The sequence below is a fragment of the Aethalodelphis obliquidens genome, unplaced genomic scaffold (genome assembly GCF_003676395.1).
Source record: "Aethalodelphis obliquidens isolate GAN/ISIS:26980383/991018 unplaced genomic scaffold, ASM367639v1 scaffold18, whole genome shotgun sequence".
NCBI classification, from domain to species: Eukaryota; Metazoa; Chordata; class Mammalia; order Artiodactyla; family Delphinidae; genus Aethalodelphis; species Aethalodelphis obliquidens.
The window spans coordinates 4,907,865-4,932,060 of NW_020837962.1; the positions used below are offsets into that span (position 1 = coordinate 4,907,865).

Consider the following 24,196-nt stretch of genomic DNA (forward strand, 5'->3'; position numbering starts at 1 on the left):
GAACATTCAACTCCAGACCTTCCTTTGCACGATTGGCTTCTTTTCATCATTTCAGCCTCCATCAGAAGTGTCCTCAGAGAGGCCTTCCGAGAACACCTGGCTGAACCCTGACCCACACAGCTGGTCAGTGTCTACCACATCCTCCTGTTGTGTTTTCTTCTTGACGCACATCATCATAGCTCAGGTTATTTTGCTGATTTACTTGTTGGCTTATTTCTCTCTGCCTCCCCTCACTTGGAGAGCCCTTCTCTGAGTGTCTCATCTCCCACTGCCTCCCCCCTGGCAGAGCCCCAGGCACTGGGTTGCTGCTCAATAAATAACATTTAAATGAATGAATGGGACAGTGGATTAAGTCTAACCCCAGGGAATACTCACAGGGAATAACACTTCAAGGGAAGAGACAGTGAGGGAATTCTTTGTCCTCTTTTCAAAGGGGAAAACTGGGGCACAGTAGGAGAGGAGGTGGCCACATCAGAACTCACTCAACTTGTTCTTACTTCCCTGTGGGAGCAGAATTTCTCCACCTCGATCCTTGGGCTTTGAGGTCACTTCCCACAATTACAAGCAGAGTCACCCGAGGGCAGGGAATCCCCGTGTGTGTGGCCCGAGGAACATTTGAACACCTGGACTGGAGGCACCTGGGAGGTGGGAGGATGGGAGGGCAGGAGGCGGACAGGCTGGGTCCTGCCCTGTGCCCGTCCTAACTCATCGGCTGGCATGTGGACCGTGTGGTCTGACTGGTTGGGCGAGGGTAGCGTGTGGGCTGGTGAGGGTGCCAGCCAGTAAACTGGAGATTGGCAGGCACTCTAGGGGGACAGCTCGTCTCCCAGTCTCTCCAGCACCACGTCAGCACTGACTCAGTTTGGGACTCTCAACTCAAGAAGCCTCAAGATTCCTTGCCATCCTTCCAGGAGCCAGGGACGTGCTGGGCCAAGGGCTATTACACTGTCATCTGTAGGGTACCAGAATTTGCCCCCATAAAATATGTCTCTTTGGCATATTAATTATTTTAAGCTGGTTATTTTCTATGAAAACGCAAACATGGGGGAAACTCTGAAAAATAAGTGTTACCCTTTTGCAAGAAACGTTTATATTTGCAAGGGGAATTTTCGTTTGTAAGGGTGTCTCCCTCTCTGCATCTTGAAGAGGATGACCAAATCTCTAGAAACTCTTATCAGCGGAGAAAGCAATGACTTGAATTTGCATAACAACCGTACTCTTTTCTGCTGTGCTTTTCCTGGTCACCTCCCAGCACTGACTCTCCCCACCTTAAACATCTTCTTTTGTCTTTAGCTGAAAACAGTATTTAAGGTGAGGGCTTTGGCCATTTTGGGGAGTAACACGGTTTTTCTGGGTCTCTCCCATGTATACATGTTATTAAGCATTTGTTTGATTTTTTTCCTGTCCATCTGTCTCATGTCAGTTTAATTCTTAGACCGGCAAAAAGAATGTAGAAGGATAGAGCAAAATTTCCTCTTCCCTGACGCATTCATGCAACAGATAATTGTTGAATCTTTCCTTGTGGGGCCTACGTGGTGCCAACTATTGTTCTAAGCATTTCATGTGCACTAATTTATTCAACTTTCTCTATAGCCTATAAGGTGGGTACCATCATCCTCTTTTATAGGCAAACTGAGGTACAGAGAGGTTGAGAAATTTGTGAAAATTCCACAACTAGCTAAATTGTATTCCCCCCAAATTCATATAGGTTAGGTTGAAGCCTTAACCCCCAGTACCTCAGAATGTGACTATTTGGAGATGGGGTCTTAAGAGGGGTAATTAAAGTAAAAATGAGGTCTTTCGGGTTTCTTAGAAGAAGAGAAGATTAGGACACACATACAGAGGGAAGATGGTATGAGGACACAGGGAGAAGATGTCCATCTAAAAGCCAAGGAGAAAAGCCTCACAAGAGACTAACACTGCCGACACCTTGATCTTGGAATTCCAGCTTCCAGAATTGTGGACAGTCAATTTCTGTTGTGTAAGCTGCCCGTCTATGTTCCTTTGTTATGGCAGCCTGAGCAGACTAACACAGAGGTGCAGAGCCTGGATGTGGTTCCAGGCAGCCTGGAATGCCTATCTATCACCAAGCTCCATCCAGAGGTGCTGAAGGCATCCTAGCACCCACACAAGCCTTTCTCCCTGTGCTCGTCATAAAGACTGAATGGGGCTTGGAAAGAGAAGAGCATTCTTAATCCACGATTTAGTGTTACTAATTACATGCCCATGTATCCGTTGAAACCACCTCCAGGACCGCCAGGGTGTATGTCCCTCACTTTGGGAAGTATAAACTGGACCAGTTAGGACTAGCCTGGGTCCCTGACAACCCATAGGCCCTAGTTGCCCCACGGTCAGCTCTCCCAGACCTTTGCAGGATAGCTGAGCATCTTAAGCTTCTCCAGGCCAGCAATTAGCTCTACTGCTCTATGTGGACTTGACCACCGTTAATTCGTCTTCTGGGAGCCCAACATGTGGACAGACCCCTATGTGACCTCATGGTGTAGGGCAAGGCTTCTCAGTTTAATGTTCATGTGCACCTTCTGGGGATCCTGTTAAAATGCAGATTCTGATTCAGTAGGTCTGGGCTGGGCCTAAGATGCTGTATTTCTAACAAGCTCCCAGGCGATGCTGACGCTGTTGGCAGGGAGGGAGGGTGACTCAGGAGCTGGGCTCAGGGGAAGACTTCGACAGATGCTGTGGTCCCCGCCATGCATAGGAAGCCAGTGGCTGGAGAGGTGGTTAGTTTTCCCGACAGCAGGGATGTTCAGAGCCCATTTCAGGAAAAAACAAAATATCTCCCTACTTAATCTTCAGCCAAAGGCTCATTTGCCGGTTTTCTGGCCTCCAAATCTGGGATCTGGATGTCAACTCACACGTGCCTAGGGTGTCAGGAAATCCAATGTGAAATTAGGTGTTCAATGACTATGATCGCGTTTGGTTAAAGGACTAATGCAGTGTTTCTCAAAATGTGGTCCACACACCACCAGCATCAGAAACACTTGGCAGTTGGGGGCTGGGGAAAGAGCTTGTTAACCATGCAGATTCCTAGAAAAATGGTACAGATGAACTTATTCACAAAGCAGAAATAGAGTCACACATGTAGAGAACAAACTTATGGTTACCAAGGGGGGAAGGGGGGTAGGATGTGCTGGGAGATTGGGATTGACATATATACGCCGCTATGTATAAAACAGATAACTAATGAGAACCTACTGTACAGCACAGGGAACTCCATTCAATGTTCTGTGGTGACCTAAATGGGAGGGAAATCTAAAAAAGAGAGGATATATGTATATGTATAATTGATTCACTTTGCTGCACAGCGGAAACTAACACAATATTGTAAAGTAACTATACTCCAATAAAAATTAATTAAAAAAATAAAAAAATAAAAAAAAATAAAATACTTGAAAAAACATGCAGATTCTTGGGTTCCACCCCAGACCTACTTTTCTAGCACTTCTAGAAGGGGCGGCCCAGGAATTTGCATCGCTCATGGGTTCTCCCAGGTGATTCATATGGGAATCACTTTCAAAATCTCTGGGCTCATATATTTGCTTCCTTGTCAGTCTGTGTAGTTTTTGTTTCCTTTTGTGTCAGCTCTATTGTGTGCATGTCTTTGATGGTCAGCTGCCTTAAATCCCTTTGGAAGTCAGATAGTAAAGTAAATACATGAGGCTTCAAATGTTACTGGGTGTCCTAGGGAACCACACTGCCCCTTTGATGCTCTTCTTGTCAATGAACCCACCATCAAAGCACAGCTCACACAGAAGCTGCCCAATGACCCTTCCTTAATACCTGAATTGAGCCAACTGGTCCTTGCATCTTTAGGAAACATCCCCAGCTCTTCAGGAAACATTGGCACCCTCGGACACTCCAATGGACCAAATCAAGCCCTTCACACTGGGTCAAGAGAAGTGTCCATTACAAGTGAGCCCCAGAGCCCTCAGATCGCTGTATAAGGTTACTTCCTTTACATGTCTCTCTGAAGGGACTTCTGAGTCTCCTTTGGGTTATTCTTCTCCCAGACCCAGCATCATTCTAAAGTGTGAGTAGAACCTTGGAGTCCAAGTTACTATTATTTCTCACCGCTAATTTCTCTGCCTGAGCCCACTCTCACCCTCCCCAACCTTCCCACATGACAGTCTATCAGACCATGCCACTACTGCCTTAGAACTTCAACTGTGCTCCGTCACTCTTGGAATGAAGTCCCCAACCTAACTTAGCCCAACTGCCTTCCCCAACTTCATCCTCATGCTCCCCTTCCCAGCCACACTGGCTTCTTTCAGACCTTCTTACCCACCACGTTCCCACCCACAGGGCCTTTGAACGTGCTGCTTCCACCCTCCCCTTTTGCCAAGCCAACTCTTAGCTATCCTTCAGCACCACCTCCTCAGGGAAGCCCTCCCTGATGTCTCTGCCTGGGTCAAATCCCGTTACTGCAGGCTCAAAGAGCACTGGCTTCCTTGTCCTTCATGGCACGCTTGTCACATTTGGCTGAATGATTACTTAATTCATATTAATTCACTATTGTTAGGGTGCTTGTGCACCCCAGTTTCCCTGGGACAGTTCCTATTTATGATTATTTTCCCACTGCAATTTTTAATAGCACCCCTTTCACTCTTAAAAATGTCTTACTTTGGGTGATAAATTATATGGCCACCCGCATGATAACGCACCCCACCAGACTGTAAACTCCACAAGGACATTGCTCATCTCTGCATTCCCAGCAGCTGGCTCCAGAGAACGAGGCTGATCCTGCATGGCTATTGACGACCTACCCTTGAAAGTGACATAGCATCACTTCCACCATTTTCTGCTGGTCGACTGGACACCCGTCGATGAGTGCAAGCTCTCAGTGGGCTGAGTATCGAAGAATTTGCAGACATGTCTTAAAAACACCACATATCCTCAAAGACTTGAATTTCATTCGTTAATTCATTCATCAAATATTTATTGATTCCTGTGCTCCTGCCTCTTGTCACACAGTTTGGGCACAAGAGTTCCTAGCTGAGAGGTAAGGGGTGACGTCCAGCCACACACCTGGCTTGGGGTTGTGTCTGCTTGGAGGAAGGGGCATTTTTTTTCCTTTGCAGGAAGATGCCATCTTTATACCAAGCTGTGTGCACTAAAAGGATGCTTTTTTTCTGAATGACAAGTTCGGAAGCGGTATTTTTTTCTAATTTTCATAAAGGCGCCCTAAAGACTAACAGAAACCCTGACTGATCACCTGCTATGGCTCAGACATGGATGAAAAAGCCCCGGCAAGACAGAGGCGGCCTCTGCTCTTGGGGACCTTGTGTTCTAGTGGGGAGTGAAGACAATGAGTGAGAAAGCACACACATAAAAACGTAACAAATATAATTACAGATTGTAAATAACATGATGGGAGAGAAGGCCTGCCTCTGAGCACCTCCTCTGTGCTGGTCGCTGGAGGCTGAGGCTGCCTTATGCAGGGCTATCACCTCTCAGGGGCTGTGGTGCAGGGGAGCAAACAGAAATGGGCTCTGTCCAAAAGGATTCTAATCCCATATAAGGAGGGAGTTCCAGACTGTTCAGGTATAAGGACTTTAAGTTCAAGAAATGCCCAGAATGGTTTAAATACCTTCTTGCCCGGAAGCACAGAACAGACAAGAATTTCTGGGTCTCCTCCTGCTGTATCACTGTTTGAATTTTAAACTGCGAGACCATGAGTGTAGTGTGTGTGTGTGTGTGTGTGTGTGTGTGTGTGTGTCTTTCATTGGAAATAGAAGACATCCGTATTTCCCTACACCCAAAGATTCTAAGGGTGTGTGAGTCTGGCCTGAGTCCTGAGGCTGGGGTTGCCTGGCCTGAGAGTTTACTCAGCTTAGCGGGTTGCTTCCATGGTTTTATAGCCTAAGAGACAACCCACATACACAAACATATCCGGGAATCTTAGAAAGCAAAGCAAAACAAAACTTGTATCAGTATCAAGCAGGATAATGAGTAGAACTGACCAGTGGTGGTTGGTATGTTCCAGAGAGCAAAGGTTTTTTGAACGAGTTCGTTCACTGCTCTTTTCCCAGTGCCTTGCACCCAGAAGAGTCACAGTAAGTACACTCTAAGTGAAAGATTGGAAAATTATTATTTCCCTGAGCAATTGTTTGGCAGAAAGGAAGGAAGGAAAGGATATTTCTTTGAAAAATTTAAAATATTTAGAAAAGTACAAAGGATGCTCTCATAGCCTGAAGGAATAATATTTATGATTGTACTTAAGATCCCAGGAAAACAAGAGCACACCCTGGGGCACTATTAACAACAGGAATTTTTTCTTCTCCTTCTGCTCCTCGGTGCCAAATTGTACTCCATCTTTTCAGAAGATGGGCCAAGAGGACTGGCCTCTACCCATCTTGCGTGCTGGGAGACACCTGGGGACTTTCTTCTGTGACTTGCCAAGAACATCCCATGGGCCATCCTGGGCGCCAGACGTTTGGGTGGTAATGACATTGGTGGTAGGAGCGAACTTGCCCACTTCCTGTTACTCTTTCTGACTGTATTTCAGGGAGATTCAAATCTGGGAGTGCTCTGAAGCTCTGTCCCTATGGTGCCAAAACTCCTGATGCAAACTGAGAACTGCAGTCAAGCAGCCAGATGTTTTGGGTCTCAATGCCAAACATTTCTATAATGGGCAAAACCCAGACTCACCCCTCAGGTTCTGCTCGCAGTACACTTGTGTTCATTACCTGGCTGGGGCGGGGGAGAAGTGAAAGCCCCAAACAGCATGGGCATGGCTGGAATCTCCAGAGGTTTGGAGAAATTCTGTGGCTGTTGTCTTTGGTGATCAGTCATAAGTCAAATGGACAATATTTGTGTTGTGAGTTCTTCTTGCACTGGGCAGGAAATTTTATGACAAAGAGAAGCGGTGAGACCCAGAGCTCCAAGCATTAAGTGGGAGGACACGAGGGCTTGTTTCTCTCCTGGAAAGCATTGTCTCCATCCTGCCCCCGACCCCATCTGTGGAGGTGGGCGACAGGGAGGAAATGGTCTCAAGAGAGCATATTTCTCAGATCCCACTCTGGGAATTCAGATTTCTTGACTCTCCATACAGCAGGCGCTAAGGGCTTTCCCAGATGTCTCTCGATGGCAAGATGAGAAACCAGCTAAGCCCCGTCTAGAAGTGCAGGTGGCAGGGCCTTTGGTTTGGAGGATCCTGCTCCATATCTGGAAGAGTAGCCAAGAGAAAATGTTGCTTGCAGGCCTTTAGATGTGCTTGCTACATTCCTACACCTAGAAGCACTTAGCACTGTAAGCAAAATGCAAAGATAGTGTTGGACCCTGAGAGGTGAAGTGACTTGCCAGGATAACATGGCTAGTGGGAGATTTTTTTGCTGCTTGGCTACATGACTTGCTTTGCCAATGAAATGTGAGCATGCAGAAGCTTTTTATAGCCAGTGAGTGGTTCATCATCTTATCTTCCTAATTCCCTGAGACCAGCAATGGTCCATATAGAGGCTGCTCCACTAGCCTGCCTCCAGAAGTAAAGATGATACGGACCCATGGTCAAAAATCAACCCATAATGGACCTATATTGTGAGCAAGATATATCAATACTTGTGTTGCAAGCCACAAAGATCGTGGGATCATTTGTTATCATGCCATAACCTAGCCTATCCTGACTGATACAAAGTCTACAATGGAACCCAACCCCACCCCCCTCAAATTTAGCAGCTTAAAGCAACACACATTTAACACAGATTTTGTGGGTCAGGAAGCTGGGCATGGCTTAACTGGGCCCTCTGCTTCAGTGTCATCAAGGTGTTCGCCACAGCTGGGGAAGGATCAACTGGGGAAGGATCTGCTTCCAAGATCACATGGTTGTTGGCAGCATTCTGGTCCTTGGGGGCTGTTGGACTGAAGGTCTCTGTACCTGGACAGCTGTTGGCCAGAATTTCCCTTGGTCCTTTGCCTTGTGGGTCTCTCTAACATGGTAGTGTACTTCATGAAAGCATGCAAGCCTAGAGGGCCACAGAATGTGCTGGTGACACAGAAGTCATAGTTTTTATAACCTAACCATGGAAGTGACATCCCATCATTTTTTCATTTTATTCTAGTCATGAAAAGTCATTACGTCCCACCCACTCTTAAGGGGAGGAGAGTACACAAGACTGTGAACACCAGGTGGCAGATCACACGGGGCCATCTTATCTACCAGTTTGTTTGCAAAGGAAATGGTTATTAAATGGAAGTTAGTAAAACCCTTATCATCTGTGAAACTGACCCACCAACCAAAAGCAGTTTTTGCTGGTTGAATCACGTTCATATTTGATCCATTCCCATCATGACTCTATGAATTTAGGTCACATTTTCTTTTAGATCTCCATCCTTTTTGACCAGAGCCCACATATTCTTCTCCATCAGCTCTTCTGCTACAACTCCAAGTTCTACTGGGCTGCCTTGAGGTTGGGGATCAGATTTGCCCACAGGCATGGACATCCCAAGTCATTCCTTCTGAGAACAGAAAAGAGTCAACAGGAATAGGTCACAAGAAACTGGCAGAACCTTAAACACTCAAGCCAGAAAGGACACACAGGAGACCACTGAGTTCTCAACCAACTTCTCTTTCCAACCCTGAACGAACGCCCCAGCCTTCTCCATGGCCTCCCATGCCTTCAGATGCCTTCCTTACAGTTCTCTCTCTCTCCCCATATGAGATGATCCTTTTACCAACCAGCTACAGCTGTGAAACACAACCGTGATGCCTCAATGACGTGCAATAGACATCATTTCTCATTCATGTGTCTGCAGCTTGGCTGGAGCAGCCTGAGCCCCATATGGAAGTTCCGTGGGTCATGTAGGGAAGCTCTGCTCCCATGTCTCATTCTTCTGGGGCCAATGGACTATTGGAGGTTTATTCTGCTTATACAAATGGCAAAAGCACGAGAGGGCAAGCCCTACCGCTCAAGCACACTCCCAGCCTTTGCATGTGTCACATCTGCTAATATCTCATTGGCCAAAACCAGTCACGTGGCTTAACTCAAGGCCAAGGGGGTAAGTATGCTCTCCTAGCCAGGAGATTACAGTTGCAGTGTGGATATACACTACTATACAGCGGGGCGAAGAATTGGGACCCAGAACTCAGTTGAACACACTCTTACTTTTCCCCCACACCATGTTGAGGATTCAAACTTATTACTGACACACCAGGAGTGGGGATACAGTGGGTATAAGGCAGGTTTCTGCCTCCAGTCTTCCTGGAGAGACAGGTGTATATTTGAAGAGAGAAAACTAAGAGGTGCAAGGAGCAGGTGAATTGCACAGGTAGGTGGGGCTCCGGAGAAGGTTTGGAAACAAATGAGAGATGCAATCAATCATTCCTTTCTCTGGGTCCTAGAGAGGCATCTTGGTGTCTGGCCAGGTTCTTCCTCGTGTGGGGCATGCCCCACCAGAAGGCAAATGGGAGGTGATTTTTGGAGGAGGAGGCATTGCCCAGCCTTGAATCATGGAGTGGGAACGTAATTCCCTTTTCCAGTGATCTTGCAATAGTCCTGATTAGAAGGAGAAAGTCTCCTTCTGTGCTTAGCGTGAGTCTAACACCCATCTTACTCTTGCTGATCTCCCTTTTTAATAGATCCTAAACCTCAGGTTCGTGGACTCTCTCAAGCAACAGTATCTGGTTAGAATGTACTCACACTGTTTTCTCTGGGTAGTGTTTATATTTGTAAGTTTGTCTTCCATTTTTGGTGGTTGGAATTGGTTTCCTGTTTACCGTGATGATATAGGGCTTCCTTTTTAAAAATAAATATAGTTAAATAAATAGAGTTGACTTAAAGAAAAATATTAAGTGAATACTTGTTCAGGTGGCTAGTGGGTATGGTAGAAATTATGGCTTGACCCTGGTGAGCGTTTTGTAAATAGGGATGTAGTGGGAGGAGGAGAGCGGGGTTTGCCACAGTCAGTCTGACTTCGAATCCACACTCGATCCCTTGAATAGGGCCTTTGGGCGAGTTACTTAGGTAGCCTCTCTGAACCTTAGTTCCTTCATGGACTGTTGTGTTATATTGATGACAGTATTTGTAAAGTAACTGGCACAGAGTGAGGGCTCAGCAAACGGCAGAAATCCACCTGCTGCAGCCTCTACCTGGACTGTCCATTCTGGGAGAGACTTTTGGGTTTTCTCTGTCCTCCAGGTGGCCATGGGACAGGCAGGCATCACTGTCCCTGCTGGTGGGTGGGCCCTGCATGGCCCTCCTCTGCAGCAGCCAGACCCCACTCTCCTCCCCTTTTATGTGGGGTCTCAGTTCAAATGAACACCTTCCTACCCCCTCTCCAGCCGTACAAAGAATCTCTTGCTTGGGAGATGAAAGTCTTGATTAGCCATAGAATTTCAAAATTAAAAGAGATGTGGCAGGTCAGACACTAGGCCAGCTGGGGAACCTCAAGATGGGGTGTGGGGTGGCCCTTTGGAAGGGGCCTCAAATCGCCTAAGGATTTCTAATTTAGACCCAAGGAGGCTCTCGCCTTGCAGACTTCCCCAACAGGATTGAAAAAAGACGCATCAGAAAGTTTAAGCATGGCGTCCCAGCCAGACCAGCTACTGCATAATAAGTTAGCATTTCTTAAAAGGGTTTCTAATTCTTTTGTTAGTAGCACAAGTCCATTGCCTTATATTTTGGGGCGTGTGCAAATAACATCACTGTGTTCAATTAAAAGCTTAAAATATACTGTAATATGCTGTGGTCCTGTTTTGGAATTGCTTCAGTGTTTCAATACAGTAACTCCTCCCTCCCTACTCCACAGCCCCACAGATGGGGCTCAGGCCCCTCTGGTCTTTTCCCCCATCCCATAAGAACCTCCAGGGCAGATCAGCCCTCTCAGTTCCCAGATGGGGAAACTGAGGCTGGAGAGAAAGACATTTCCTTGTCTTTTGATGTCATTGCCAGGGACAGTAAATTCCAGGACTGCGGGGTCAAAAGATATGGGTGCTGGTTTGTGTGAGTCAGACCCTGGAGGAGTCCTAAGACTGCGTCCCTGGTTGCCCTGCCACCTCCCACCAAGGCCAGGGACTCTATGTCGGCAAATAAAAATAACCATAGCTAAGATTAACTGAGCACTTACTATGTACCAGGCACCGCGCAGGTATGACACTTTCAGGCCTTACAACAACCCAAGGAAAGAGGTCCTATTGTGACTTCCATTTCCAGAAGGGGATACTGAGGCAGGCAAAATTAAGGAGATCACTAAGTTAAGAAAAGTGCCAGGGAAGGGGTTCTAAAGTAGGGAGTCGGATTCCAGAATACTCGTCCTTAACCCTTACCGGAAGGGAAGAGAAGAACGGGGGAGAAGAAGGGCAGGAGAGGAGGGGCAGCTGGAAACCCTTAAGGGCGAGCGCAGCGCGGAATGCCTTCCAGCTGCGAGGAAGCTCGGATTTCTCCCTCTTTCCCCAGAACTGCGCTACCAGCTCTGCCCTAAACTTGGCCCAAGTAGCGCAGGGAGGCGGGCTGGGGCTGGGGGCGCTCTCCAGGCTCCGGCCTTTCTCTCCAGTGTCCCCCACCCGCTTCCCGCGGTCCCTCCCACTCTGCTCTCCGGGCTCCTGACATCACGACCCGGGAGGCGGGGTCGGGGAAGGAGGGGGGACGTGGGGAGGCGGCTCGGCGCCACGGAGAGGGAGGAGGGAGGGCGCGCAGTCCCAGCCCAGAGCTTCAAAACAGTCCGGCGGCCTCGCCTCGCGCCCCAGCCCGACTGTCTGTCTAGCCGCCAGCGTCCGGTGAGTCGGGGTCTCGCCCGGGAGCCGCGCGCAGGTAGCGGGGGGCTCCGGGCTGCGAGCGACGGGGCAGCGGGGTCGCCAGCCACTGCACTTACCGGACCCAGAGAGGTCCTTGCAATTGGTGGCGGACAGGGAGGGGCCGAGGCCCCTCCCTGCCGAAAATCCACTGTTCCTCTGCCAGATTGCGAGGGCGCGGACTTCCCGCCTGCGCCGAGCTCGCTCGGGACCCCGAATTCCACCTCCCCACCCCCGGACTGCTTCCTTCGCCTTTTGCGTCGAGGCGGGCGGGAAAAGTTTGGGGAGGAGTCAGGACGACTCCCCTCGCCCCCGCCAACTCCACTCCCAGGGTTCTCGGAGTCCCGGGTAGCCCCCCTCTCGTCGTGTGAAGTCCCCCGGCGCCTTGGCGCACGGTCCCCCGCCTCACGGAGCGCGCCGGACCCGCTGCGCCCTGGCTGGGTCATTGGGTCCCCTCTCGGCCCCGGCGGCGGCTCCGTTGCGCCCCCCAGCGGCAGGGAGCAACTGCCTTAGGTTGGACGAGCGGAGGAGGAGCTGGAGGCACTGCTTGGATGACGCCTGTCCCCTCTCCACTCCGGTTGGGCTTGGGGGGCTACGAGGGCCCCACCCATGGGTCCGGAGAAGCGGGAGCCTAGAGCTCGTATACAGGAGGACTACACACTCTCCCCAAATCCAGGGTCCTAAATATACCTCAGGGAGGCCCTAATTTGGGACTGACATGGGAACCTCATAAATGGGGGTTAGTTGGGGGCACCTGTGCCTGAGGGAGACTACAGAGAGCAAAGCCCTCCCTCCGGACTACAGGACCCACCTCTTACTTTGGAACAAGAATGACAGCCCAGTTTCAGGTTTGGGAAAAGGGGCAGTGCCCCCTCCCGAGCTGCAAAGATGTGTATGTGGGGTGAGGTGGGGTGATCTTTTAACTTAGTTGTGTCTAAAATGCAGAGCCCAGTCTAAAAAGTGACAGGCAGAGTGAGGAGTAAGGTAATGGGCTTGGAGAGGGTCTTAAGCAGCTGGTAGCCCCGATATTGTATGATTTCACTGACAGGAAGCACTTAGAATAGGCAAATTCAGAGGGTCAGAAAGTGGAGCAGAGGTACCTGGGGCTGGCAGAGAGGGATGGGGAGTTATTGCTAGTGGGTACAGAGCTGGGGGGATGAAAACATTTGGGGTATAGGGAGTGGTGATGGTTCCACGACACTGTAAGTGTATTTAATGCCACTGGATTCTACACTTAAAAGTGGTTAAAGTGCTCAATATTCTGTGATGTATATTTTACCACAATTAAACAGAGAGTGTGCAGCCACCTGTGCTTCAGTTTGATTCAGTTAGAAATTCCAGAATCCGCTCACGGTTGCTGGCCACCTCTCCCCAGAATTTGGCCTCAGTAAGGAAGTGGGCGGCGGGTGAGGAAGGGACACGAGCCAGGTTTCCCCAGGAGGCTGGAAGGGACGAGGAAGGGAACAGAAGCTGATGGAGCCTCTGATGGAGCTGCTACAGCTGATGGAGCTGCCACAGGGGTCTGTGGCCACTAACTGTAAATACAGGGCACAACCACCCAGCCCTCCCCGCCACGCCCCTGCACACACAAGTAGTGTCTAAGGCCCTTTGTTTCTGGAATGGAAGTGAGTGTTTCACCTAGATTTCCTTTCTCTGCCGTGCGCATGATATCTTCAGGGCAGGAACTGAAACCACGAGTGTGTGCGCACGGACTCTCCATTTTCCAGCAACAGGTGATTCACAGGGAAGCTCAACTGGCCTTTCTCTTCCCAGGCCCATGATGACGCTCCATCAGCCTCTGATGGAGCGCGCTGCCCCGTGCCCTCCAGCGTTCCTGGAAGCCTCCCCCTGCGCCGGCCCATCCCCACTCCTGGGCTGCAGGTGGGGAAAGCCAGGTCAGAGACCTTAAGTCAGTTTCTCAAGGTCCCTGAGCGAGTGACGTGCCAAGAGCCAGGCTTTGAACCTCCATCCGCTTCCCCACAAGCCCTCCCCATTTTTCCACCCGGAGATGCCCTGGTGGGTTTTGAAGAGTCAGGGGGAGACCCTCCTGGGGAAATCAGGGCCCAGACACCCACGGGGCCCTTGGCAGATACCAAGGCCACAGCAGAGGGAGGGGCGTGGGGGTGGCAGGAGGGTGCGGAACCTGTTTTCCCACTGACGGTTTTTGGATCAGCTGCCTCCAGCCCCGCCGGGAATTGGGGAGGGGAGGCCGGGCGTGGGCCGCATAGCCTGTAGCCGCCTCTGTCCCTCCAGTGGGGAAACTGAGATTCACCCAAAATCTGGGGACAGGTGTTCGTGTTGGAAGCCGCAGAGGTGTCCCACGGTGGGGGGGGCGGTGAGGGCAGGGCCAGCCGGGTGGGGCTGACACTGCACTGCCCCACCCAGAGGGGAGGGCCCGGGCCCTCTTCTGGCTTCCCGGCCCCAGTTTAGGGCACAGCTCTTGAGGGGCTGAGGGGTCTGCGGCCACTAACTGTAAATACAGGGCACAACCATCCAGCCCTCCCCGCCACTCCCCTGCACACACAAGTAGTGTCTAAGGCCCTTTGTTTCTGGAATGGAGGTGAGTGTTTCACCTAGATTTCCTTTCTCTGCCGTGCGCATGATATCTGCAGGGCAGGAGCTGAAACCACGCGTGTGTGAGCACGGACTCGCCATTTTCCAGCAACAGGTGATTCACAGGAGGCTCAACAGGCCAATTTCTCACCCCAGGCGCGTGCTGACTCTCCTGCCCTCTGCGGCCTTCCTGGTTGAAGGGGGCACAGCTGAGGCTGCCTCTGTGTCATAGTAAACTCTGCCAGACATGACCAGGAAGGGAAGTCTGTCGAGACAAAAATACATGAATGCCTTTCCAGGCCAGATGGGGGTGGCGGTAGATTGCTGGCTGCTTGGCGGGATTTGTCTGGAGGGCAGGAGTGCAGCCACTGTCCTGGGGAGGTGCACATAGTTGTGTGTGTGTGTGTGTGTTGCAACATGCAGCCGCTGCCCAGCTCTGTGGACAAGTGAGGCCTCTGACATGGGCTTCGCGGCCTAAGGCGGGATGGGGGTGGGCTCCCCAGCTACGGGGTGGTGACAGCCATCCCCCAAAGGTGGGGTGCGGTCCCAGGCATTGGGACTGCGGAGCAGAGTCCTTCCAGAAGAGGCAGTTAAAGGTCGGTGACAGGACTCCAGTGCAGGAGGATGGGCTCCGGGGACGTCTTACTGGGCTTAGGCAATTGGTAGCAGCAGCTGGAACAGGGAGCGAGGGCAGCTGGCACCTTAGACAGAACTGGAGCCTGACGCTTGGATGTTGGCTTCATCTTGTCCAGGGAAGGATGGGGGTAGGAATAGGGGTGGTGGGAAGAGGAGGCTCCCTTTCTCACCCCAGGAGCGATGGAGTCTGCTCCCTGCAGGAGTGACCCAAAAGTGCAGTTTTGGCAGGACTGACCCATGGGGCGAATTGTCAGATGTATCTGGCTTTTGTTAGGGACAGGCCGAGGGGGGAGTCTAAAAATATCCGAGACAGAGCTGCTACCCAGGGAGAGTGCCGGCCTGGTAACCCAACACCCATGGCAGCACTAGCTCTGCTCTGCTCCAGCCACTGGGGCTCTTCCAGGCAGCCAAGCCTTGGGCAGAGGGTGGGAGGGGTGAGAGCACTCTGCATTCAGGGCAGCCATGGACTAAGATTTTCAGGGACAAAAGGGCCTTAGAAAGTCCCAGTTTGCTAGCTAAGGATGCTCAGAGAGGTGGAGTGACTCACCCGAGGTCACTCAGCAAGTTGGCGGCAGTACCTGGACGAGATCTGGGTCTGGGGACTCACTGCTGAGGAGCTTGATGGCTGGGAGTGGTCAGTGGGTTTCCAGGCCAGGTCCCCAGGGTCAGGGACCCTTATGGCATGTGTCGTCCGTCTGGTATGCTGATCGGGGAAAGGTGGGCCGGGAGCCATGCTCAGGCAGTGGGTCACTTCCCACTGGCATTGGGTCGCTCCCGGCCACAGCTGTCGGGCTCTGACGATGTCGTCCATCCTGGGGGCGGGGGTGAGTAGGAAGACGGAGGCTGGAGGAGGACCGTCTTCCCATCCGAAGACACGTGGTTTGTTCACGTGGTATCTCAAGGGTTTAACAAGGAGTTGTTGACCTGAATAGTTGAATTTCCAGGGCTCTCACTTTCCTGGGGAGGCTGGGTTTCTGTTGATCCAAAAGGGAACAGAGGGTGAAGAGATTGCCCAGCTTCCTGCCCTCCTCAGACAGGTTCGATGACATCAGCTTCTAGAAGCTTCCTAGCACTCCTGGGTCTAGAGCTGAGGGAGCGGTCGCCGGTGTGATATTTGGCGTCAAGATTGTTCTGAGAAATGTGGATATGAAACATCTATCACCCTGCAGGATGCAGAGATGGACAAGTTAAGTCCCTCAGTGAAAATTGCTTGTAGCCTAAGAGCAAGTAAGTTTGCCTGATAGAGAAGTCGCTTTGAAGGTTTCTCTTTCTGGCCCTTCTGATCACAAACTTCTCTGGAGGGCTCGCTTTCCTTAAAATGAAATTAGTTTAAAAATTTTGCAGAGAATAAATATGACACAAAGTCTCATTCATCTTATTCTAATGAACGTTTCCCAAAGCGTGTTATCACTGGTGGTAACCAAGATCGTTTTAAAAAGTTCACAGCTGAACATGAAACGAAAAAGAATAATTATGTCTTTTTCTCAGTTGGTAGTTGGGAAAAAAACACAAACAGCACACAGACCCATAGTTTCACTACTGTGTAGGGTGAAACTTAAGTTGATATTTTAAACTTTAAAGCATTTTTTTTAAATAATGGGAGGGTATAATTAATAAGCACAGGTGATCCCTGGATTCGGCACAAACCTTAGTGCAGGAGTGACTGACTGCCTTTTGGGAGTTCGCATAACTGGGGCTGAGATGTTCATCCTTTTGACAACATGACTAAACCTGAAATGTCTGTAAGCTCCCCACCCAAGCTCGTCTTCTGCAAAGAGGCCCCGAGGTTCAGCTTCAGACAAAACCCGCCACTCAGTTTCCAAGGGAGTCCTCCCCATCTTTGATGAGGGTCATTGTGCTGCCTGGATGACCTTGGACGGTTGTTCCAGGATTCGGAGGAGTCGGTGTATTGATGTATTATACATGCAAGTGGCTTGAGATATTTGTGGTTTGCTTGAACCAAAGGAAAGCCGAGGGAGGGGCTGGCTTGCCCACTCTCATCTTGAGGGCTGCTATTAAGTGACTGGGCAGTGAGCTGTGTAGGCAAAGAGGGATTTCCCTCTATTCAAAGCAGGTTACAGTCCAGCAAAGAGGATGGTGGGTCCAAGGATGTAGGCGCCAGGACCGGGGTCACGAGATGGGGTTTCAGGGAAGCCCATGTCGTGGTGTTCAAGAGTTTCCTTAAGGCTGTAGGACTGGAGGTGGACTCGGAAGAGTCCCTAGAATTTCCCTGGGCAGTGATGTTTCCGGGTTTGCAGAAGGGAGGGAAAGAAAAGGCCGAGGTTGCAGGCGGGAGCCCTGCCTGAGAAGCCTTGAGCGTCCAGTTAGCCTGCAGTGCAAGGTGCGGGAAGGGAGCGCAGGGCTGGGAGGCAGAGCTGGGAGGGCGAAGGCGAAGGGGGCTTCCCTCCACATCCCAATGAACCTGGCTAGGGAGGCAGGCATGATGATGTTCACACAGCAATGTTGGGATGAAAAAGAGAGAGAAAAAGGAAAAAAGTGGAAATAACGTAGAAGCAACTAATCCATCAGTCATGTTACAGAAGTTAGAAAGAACAAGGTGCAGGGTGGGTGGGAGGGGCAAAATAGGTGAAGGTGCTAAGAGGTACAAACCTCCAGTGATTAAGCCATGGGATGTAATGGCTAGCACACCTGAAACTAACATATCGTATGTCAACTGTATTTTCAATAAAATTTTTTTTAAAAATTTGGATCGCAGAGAAAAAACCTCGAGGTTCATCTCTGTGTACCAATATAGAAAAACCTATAAGACACTATTGAACTAAAAAAGAAAGCGCAAGTAGCAAAACAATATATGAAGAAATAGGCTATTTACAAATGTCGCCGCATTCCTGTGGCCTCGTACCTATTACATGTGTGCAAGAAAAGTGGCTGGAAGGATACATCAGAATCGATCAGTGTGGCTGCCGTGGGGAGAGAGGAGAGGAAGGAATGGGCCACGGGACTCCAGTCTTGTTTGTAACAGAGAGAATATATTCACGGATTACGTGTGTACGTGAAGTTCAATAATAATGAAATAGTCTTCCCTGAATTCAGTAAGCAGTGCGAGTTTTGTAGGTTTTGGGGCGGGGAACTTTAGGAGTGGGAGGGCATGGTAGACAGACTAGGTGGCAGCAGTGCAGTAATTCAGGGGCAAGGTAACCGGGACGTGTACCATCCAGCCCCCATGGAACATGCCTCTTGAAACATCCCTTTGTGGACCCCTCACGGGCGTGATGGGTTTCCTGTCTGGGTGCTGTTAACAGACAAGGGGTGGTTTGGGGAGGGGGCAACGTGGTACATTTAAGGTGTGTTAATAGGGCCATTATGAGATCTCTGGAAAGGTATCGAGGAGACCATTGAGAATGGGAGTCTGGGCCTTTGAAGAAAATTCAGAGAAACACATAAAGACCTGGGTCAGGAACTGTGCTTTAATTTTTTTGTTTTTTTTGCGGTACGCGGGCCTCTCACTGTTGTGGCCTCTCCCGCTGCGGAGCACAGGCTCCGGACGCGCAGGCTCAGCGGCCATGGCTCACGGGCCCAGCCGCTCCGCGGCATGTGGGATTTTCCCGGACCGGGGCACGAACCCGTGTCGCCTGCATCGGCAGGCAGACTCCCAACCACTGCGCCACCAGGGAAGCCCAGGAACTGTGCTTTAGGTTGGTGTTTGAGAATAGGAGAAAATGACTTACATTTTGCCAGTCTTAATAGCAATAATTTACCATTGCTCTTAGTATAGCATTTATAGGTGCAGAGCAGCTTGGGCCATGTGCATTACATCCTCCATCTCATTTAAAATGAACAACAACCATATGAGGTAATGACTACCCTTGCCCTATAGATGAAGAAATGGGGTCTTAAAAATTGGGGGTTAGGATTGAACCCAAGTCTCATGGACCCCACAGACCCTGCTCTATTGGATGGATATATCCCATCAACATCCCTCTTTTTCAATACAGATATATGCGTCCTCTTGAAACAATCCTGCCCCTTTGGGCCAAGAAAGTACCTTTGCTGCAGATGTGCCAGTGGGTGTCTTGGAGGCCGGTGTTCTTCCTCCAAAGTCAGCTTTCTCAGTCCTAAGGGTGCTGGACCACATGAGGGTCTTTTGCCCTTAACAGCCTGGTCACAGAGAACAGAACTCATGCCCACCCCTCCCCTGGGCAAAACCATCTTGATTCCTGTATTTCACATGTGTGTGGAATGGAGAAGGGTGTTCTGGGACTCTGCTTTGGACAGGAACCGTCTGTCTAATCGGTAATCACTTCCATTACTTCTGATGGTCTTTGTTTGAGGAACCGGATCTGTTGAGTTCCCTGGGGTAACACCAGCATCCAGCCCAGAGCTAAGGGTGCCGTAGGTGCTCAATATATCTGTTGCATGAATAGCTGAGAGAGGGTGTCCTCCCGGCTTCCTGCTTTTTAGCCCACCCCAGGGAGGGGTGGCAGAAGGGGGGCCCTCACACCTTGGGTGGGGAGCCAGCTGTAGGTTGCAGGGGTGGGGTGGGCGAGGGGTGGGGGAGGGGCTTGGGCAGCGGCTCCCTCCCCCTCCTGTAGTTGGTCCTGCCTGGAGGGCATCAGGCCCAAGTGGCACGGTCAGCGTCCCTTTATGTGAGCGTGACACGGGGTCACATTCTTCTAGGCCGGAGCCCAGAAGAGACTTAATCATCCTCCCGCCCAGAGTGTGGTCTGCACGCCCACAGGCATTTGGAGATGATTTCTGTAGCATACAGGCAAGGTTACAAACTGTAATACACTCATGTTTTTTTTAAAGTGTATTAGTAAAATGTCAGTCTCTTGGCAAGTGACACCGATTTTCCATTTATGGTATAATACACATTGAAAAATTAATCAAGTGAGTCTCGTGGTTGGTTTGGTTTTTTTTGGCTGGGTTGGGTCTCCGTTGCTGCGTGTGAGCTTTCTCTAGTTGCAGCGAGCGGGGGCTACTCTTCGTTGCGGTGCGCGGGCTTCTCGTTGCGGTGGCTTCTCTTGTTGCGGAGCACGGGCTCTAGGCATTCGGGCTTCAGTAGTTGCAGCACGCAGGCCCTAGGGCGCACGGGCTTCAGTAGTTGTGGCACATGGGCTCAGCTGCTCCACGCGTGGGATCTTCCCAGACCAGGGATCGAACCCATGTCCCCCGCATTGGCAGGCAGATTCTTAACCGCTGCGCCACCAGGAAAGTCCGAGACTCGTGTTTTAAAGACAGTGTGGGTCATGAATAGTACAGGTGGGACACAGGGCAGAATGATGGTGGTAGTGTTGACACCATTGGTGACCCATCCAGGTCCCCTTTACTGGATGATGTGCCCACCCCCAGCTGTGGTGAGTATTGGCTGCTAAGGACTCGCAGCTTCCCCTTCTCCCCAGGAATTTCGAGAAGTCTGGAGATGCCTGGGAAGTTATGCTCCCCATTCCCTGGGCTCATGGCCCCAGGTGTGCCCCGGAGCCTGGCCTGAGCCCCCCTCAACCTCACCTGTGTTGTCCCAGGTGCTTTTTCTGCAGTTTCCAGGCAGGGATGAGGGACCTCAGAATATTCACACTCCTGCCCTCAGAGATGAGCCGGAGGCCGTGAGAATCCCGAGGGACAGGAGGGCGCTGAGCCTTCATCACCAGTGAGGGCCCCTCACTGGACACTCTCCCGGTCGTCACCTCCTCGCTGCTCTGGGCCTTCCGGGTGAGGCCTGAGTCGGGAGGAGAGCACCTGACAGGTCACCATCCCTCAAAACACCGTGTGCCAGGCACTGTCCTGGGCACTGGGGACACAGCAGGGACAAAACAGACGTAAGCCCCTGCCTGCAGTCAAGAGGGACGAGACAGAACCAAAGAAGGGACTAGAGATCAAGAAGGAAATAGCAGGTGATGTGCAGTGGTTTACGGAAAATAAAACAGGGTCACTTATCTTGGATGGCCTGGGAAGGCTTCTCTGAGGAGGGGGCTTTGGAGTTGAGGCTGAACGAAGGGAAGGAGCCGTTCACCCCCAGATCTAAGAACTTTCTAGACAGGGAACAGCTCGTGCAAACATCCTGGCGCCCTGGGTGTGGGGGGGAAAGCAAGCTCAGTCTTCTTCCCCCTGACCTTGGGGAAGGAAGGGCACAGCTTGGGGTCCTGACTCATCCCGCTGGCTCTTTGGGGCGCTCTGTGAGGGTCAGGTCTGAGTGAGTGGTCCATGTGCTCATGTCCTCGAGTAGCACCTACTGTGTGCTCGGGACGGCTGGGAAATGGGGTCACATGCTCCCCAACTCTTGGGGTGTCCTGGAAAGTGAGGGGCTGGATCAGTCTCAGCTAGGGGGTGGGTGGTCAGTTGTAGGTGTGGGATGGTCACCTTTGGGCGCCATGGTGGGTGGGGTGGGACTTCTCGCTCAAACCAACTCGAGGCCTGGGGTCCTGACCCATGGTTTCTACCCTCCTTCCCACCTCAGGGGCCACAGAGGGCTCTTAGGTGTCCTTGTGTCAGACCCAGGGGGTTGGGGGTGTTGAAATACCAGCCTCCAGTGGACTCAGAGCTCTCTCATTGTACTTCTTAAAATCTCTTTCTTAATGAGTTTTTAAAAGCACAGTTCAGTGTATATTAATATATCCACAGATATGTGCAACCATCCCCACGGTCAATTTTGGAACATTTCACCACGGCCAGAAGAACCCCCCCATACCCTTTAGAGATCAGCCTCCTATTTTCCCATCCCCCTGAGCCCTAATTAACCACAGATCTGCCTTCTGTCTCTCTTGATTTGCTATTCTGGACATTTTGTGTAAATGGAATCGTACTCTGTGTGATCTTTTGGGTCTGGTTTCTTCGACTTCGCATAATGTCTTCAAGGTTCATCCGTGTTGTGGAGTCTATCAGTACTTCATTTCTTTTTATGGCCTAATAATACTCTGTTGTGTGGATATAACCCGTTTGGTTTATCCATTCATGAGTTGATGGACATTTGGGTGGTTTCCACCCTTTGGCTATTGTGAATAACGCTGCTGTAAACATTCCTGTACGTTTCTGTTGCTCATGTGTTTTCGTTTCCTTTTTAAAAATTTTTTATTGAAATATAGTTGATTTACAATGTTGTGTTAGTTTCAGGTGTATAGCAAAGTGATTCAGTTATTGTGTGTATATATATATATATGTACATATATATATTATTTTTTAGATTCTTTTCCATTGTAGGTTATTACAAGATCATGAGTATAGTTCTCTGTGCTAGTGTTTTCATTTCTCTTGGGTATTTACCCAGGAGTGGAATTGCTGACTCCTACGATAACTCTGTGTTTAATCGTTTGAGGACCGGCCAGACTGTTTCACAAAGTGGATGCGCCGTTTTACACTCCCAGCAGCAGTGGATGAGGCCTCCAGTTTCTCTGCTTCCCCAGGTTTTAATTCACTGTCCAGTCCTGTCCTAGTTTCTGGCTCCTAAGAAACTTCCACTGGCGAAATTCCTGTAGATCTAGAGCAGGTTGCTGGGGGCCAGGGCCCCTGGGGCTAAGCGAGGCTCCTAGGTCTGGGACAGGTTGGGCCCACCTGAGTAGGCTGGGGGATGGTGGGAAGGACTGAAGGGCACATGGGGACCACCTGAGAGAGAATTGGAATCCGCGGAAGGCAGAGCCTCCGTAAGGCTGTTTTCTGCACGATGCTAGAGTGATTTTAGGTGCTGCTGGATACGACATTAAATGACATTAAATCACTCAGTGACAAAGTGGTTCCCTTTTCATGTTCTCTCAGCTCTCGTGATTCCATCAAGGGGAAGATACCTCTTCGACTCTAGTTTTCCTTGTTCTTTTTTTTTTAAAGCTACAATTTTTTTTTTTTTTTTTTTTTTTTTTTTTTTTTTTTTTTTTTTGCGGTACGCGGGCCTCTCACCGTTGTGGCCTCTCCCGTTGCGGAGCACAGGCTCCGGACGCGCAGGCTCAGCGGCCATGGCTCACGGGCCCAGCCGCTCCGCGCCATGTGGGATCCTCCCACACCGGGGCACGAACCCGCGTCCCCTGCATCGGCAGGCGGACTCTCAACCACTGCGCCACCAGGGAAGCCCTAAAGCTACATTTTTTATAAGTCACAATGTCACAGGCAGCATGCACTCTTTGAGTCTGGCGTCTTTCACTCAGCATAAGGTTTTGTGAGTCATCCATGGTGTTGTACATGTAGTATGTTGTTCCTTTTGTTCCTTTTCATTGCTGAGTAGTATTCCATTTTATGGCTGTCACACTCTGTTGTTTTTGTTCCTTTTTTGGGGGGTGGGGCGGGGGCACGCCACATGGCTTGTGGGATCTTAGTTCCCTGACCAGGGATCGAACCCAGGTCCATGGCAGTGAAAGCACTGAGTCCTAACCACTGGCCGCCAGGGATTCCATCAAGGAGAAGACGTCTCTTCGACCTTACTTTTCCTTCTTTAACTAGACAGAGCAGGTCTTCGCTCAGCCCTTTGGTGGACAACAGCATTGAACCAGAACTTGTGAACTGTTTTGCAGGGGGTGGCTATTAATTTTCACGATCAATCTCTGTGGCAGGTCATGCTGATTCTCCATTCCCAGGAGCAAAATATTTCTTCCTGAAATACATGTATTTCTGTTAGAGAGTGGGTTTATTTAATGACAGATATGAAGTAAAATCTCACGGTGGTACTCAGGAAGGAGGTAAGCCAGTGACTGAAGTTTGGAAAACCTTCTTCTAATGTTTAGGGCCCGATTATCAGGTGCCATGTCAGGAAGTGGTGAGGTCTCCATTCCTGGGGCCCATACAAATGGAAACTGGTTGCTATAAAAATAATCCAGGCAGAGGCTGGGGCAGGGGTGGTTCTGCATGATCACACAGCGCCTTTCAGCTAAGACTGCATGAGTCTGCAGTTCTCATTGTGTGGGGTCTGTTTCCCAATTCCACGGCTGGACTGTGTCATAGCTGCAGACACACGTCATCAGAGGTTCCCCAGTCGGAAGGGCAAGAGGTTTGGGAGCCTGCCTTTCTTTCCAGCAGGGCAACCTCACCGTCCCCCGGGTCATGCTGGTGGGGAAATGTTAGAGTGTCATTTCAAGTTCATGGGGATGGCTCCCTAGCTGGCTCAGCATCTGCCTGATCTTGGGTGTTTAATAGAGGGCATCCCTTCCTGTTATTGCCCCCAAACCCCTAGTTAAAGGACATGACCTGCCAGCTCTCAGGTTAGTGAGTCTGTATGGGCTGGGTACCCCAACGGATAGACGCTGTGTTTAAGCAGGGTTCTCCCAGAAATAGAACCAATAGGGTGTGTGTGTGTGTGTGTGTGTGTGTGTGTGTGTGTGTGTGTGTGTG

The 24,196-nt window shown here is 50.4% G+C and overlaps 1 protein-coding gene across 2 annotated transcripts in view; it reads left to right on the plus strand.

Moving 5' to 3' along the window:
- The first annotated feature begins 11,606 nt into the window (after positions 1-11,606).
- Positions 11,607-24,196, plus strand: part of EMP2 (epithelial membrane protein 2) — a 39,947-nt gene continuing 27,357 nt past the window's right edge. Inside the window, exon 1 of one of the 2 annotated variants that reach the window (XM_027117424.1) lies at positions 11,607-11,725. The gene's annotated coding sequence lies outside the window, so the exon portion shown is untranslated. The remainder of the gene's footprint in view (positions 11,726-24,196) is intronic. The other variant, XM_027117423.1, reaches the window with a different exon arrangement.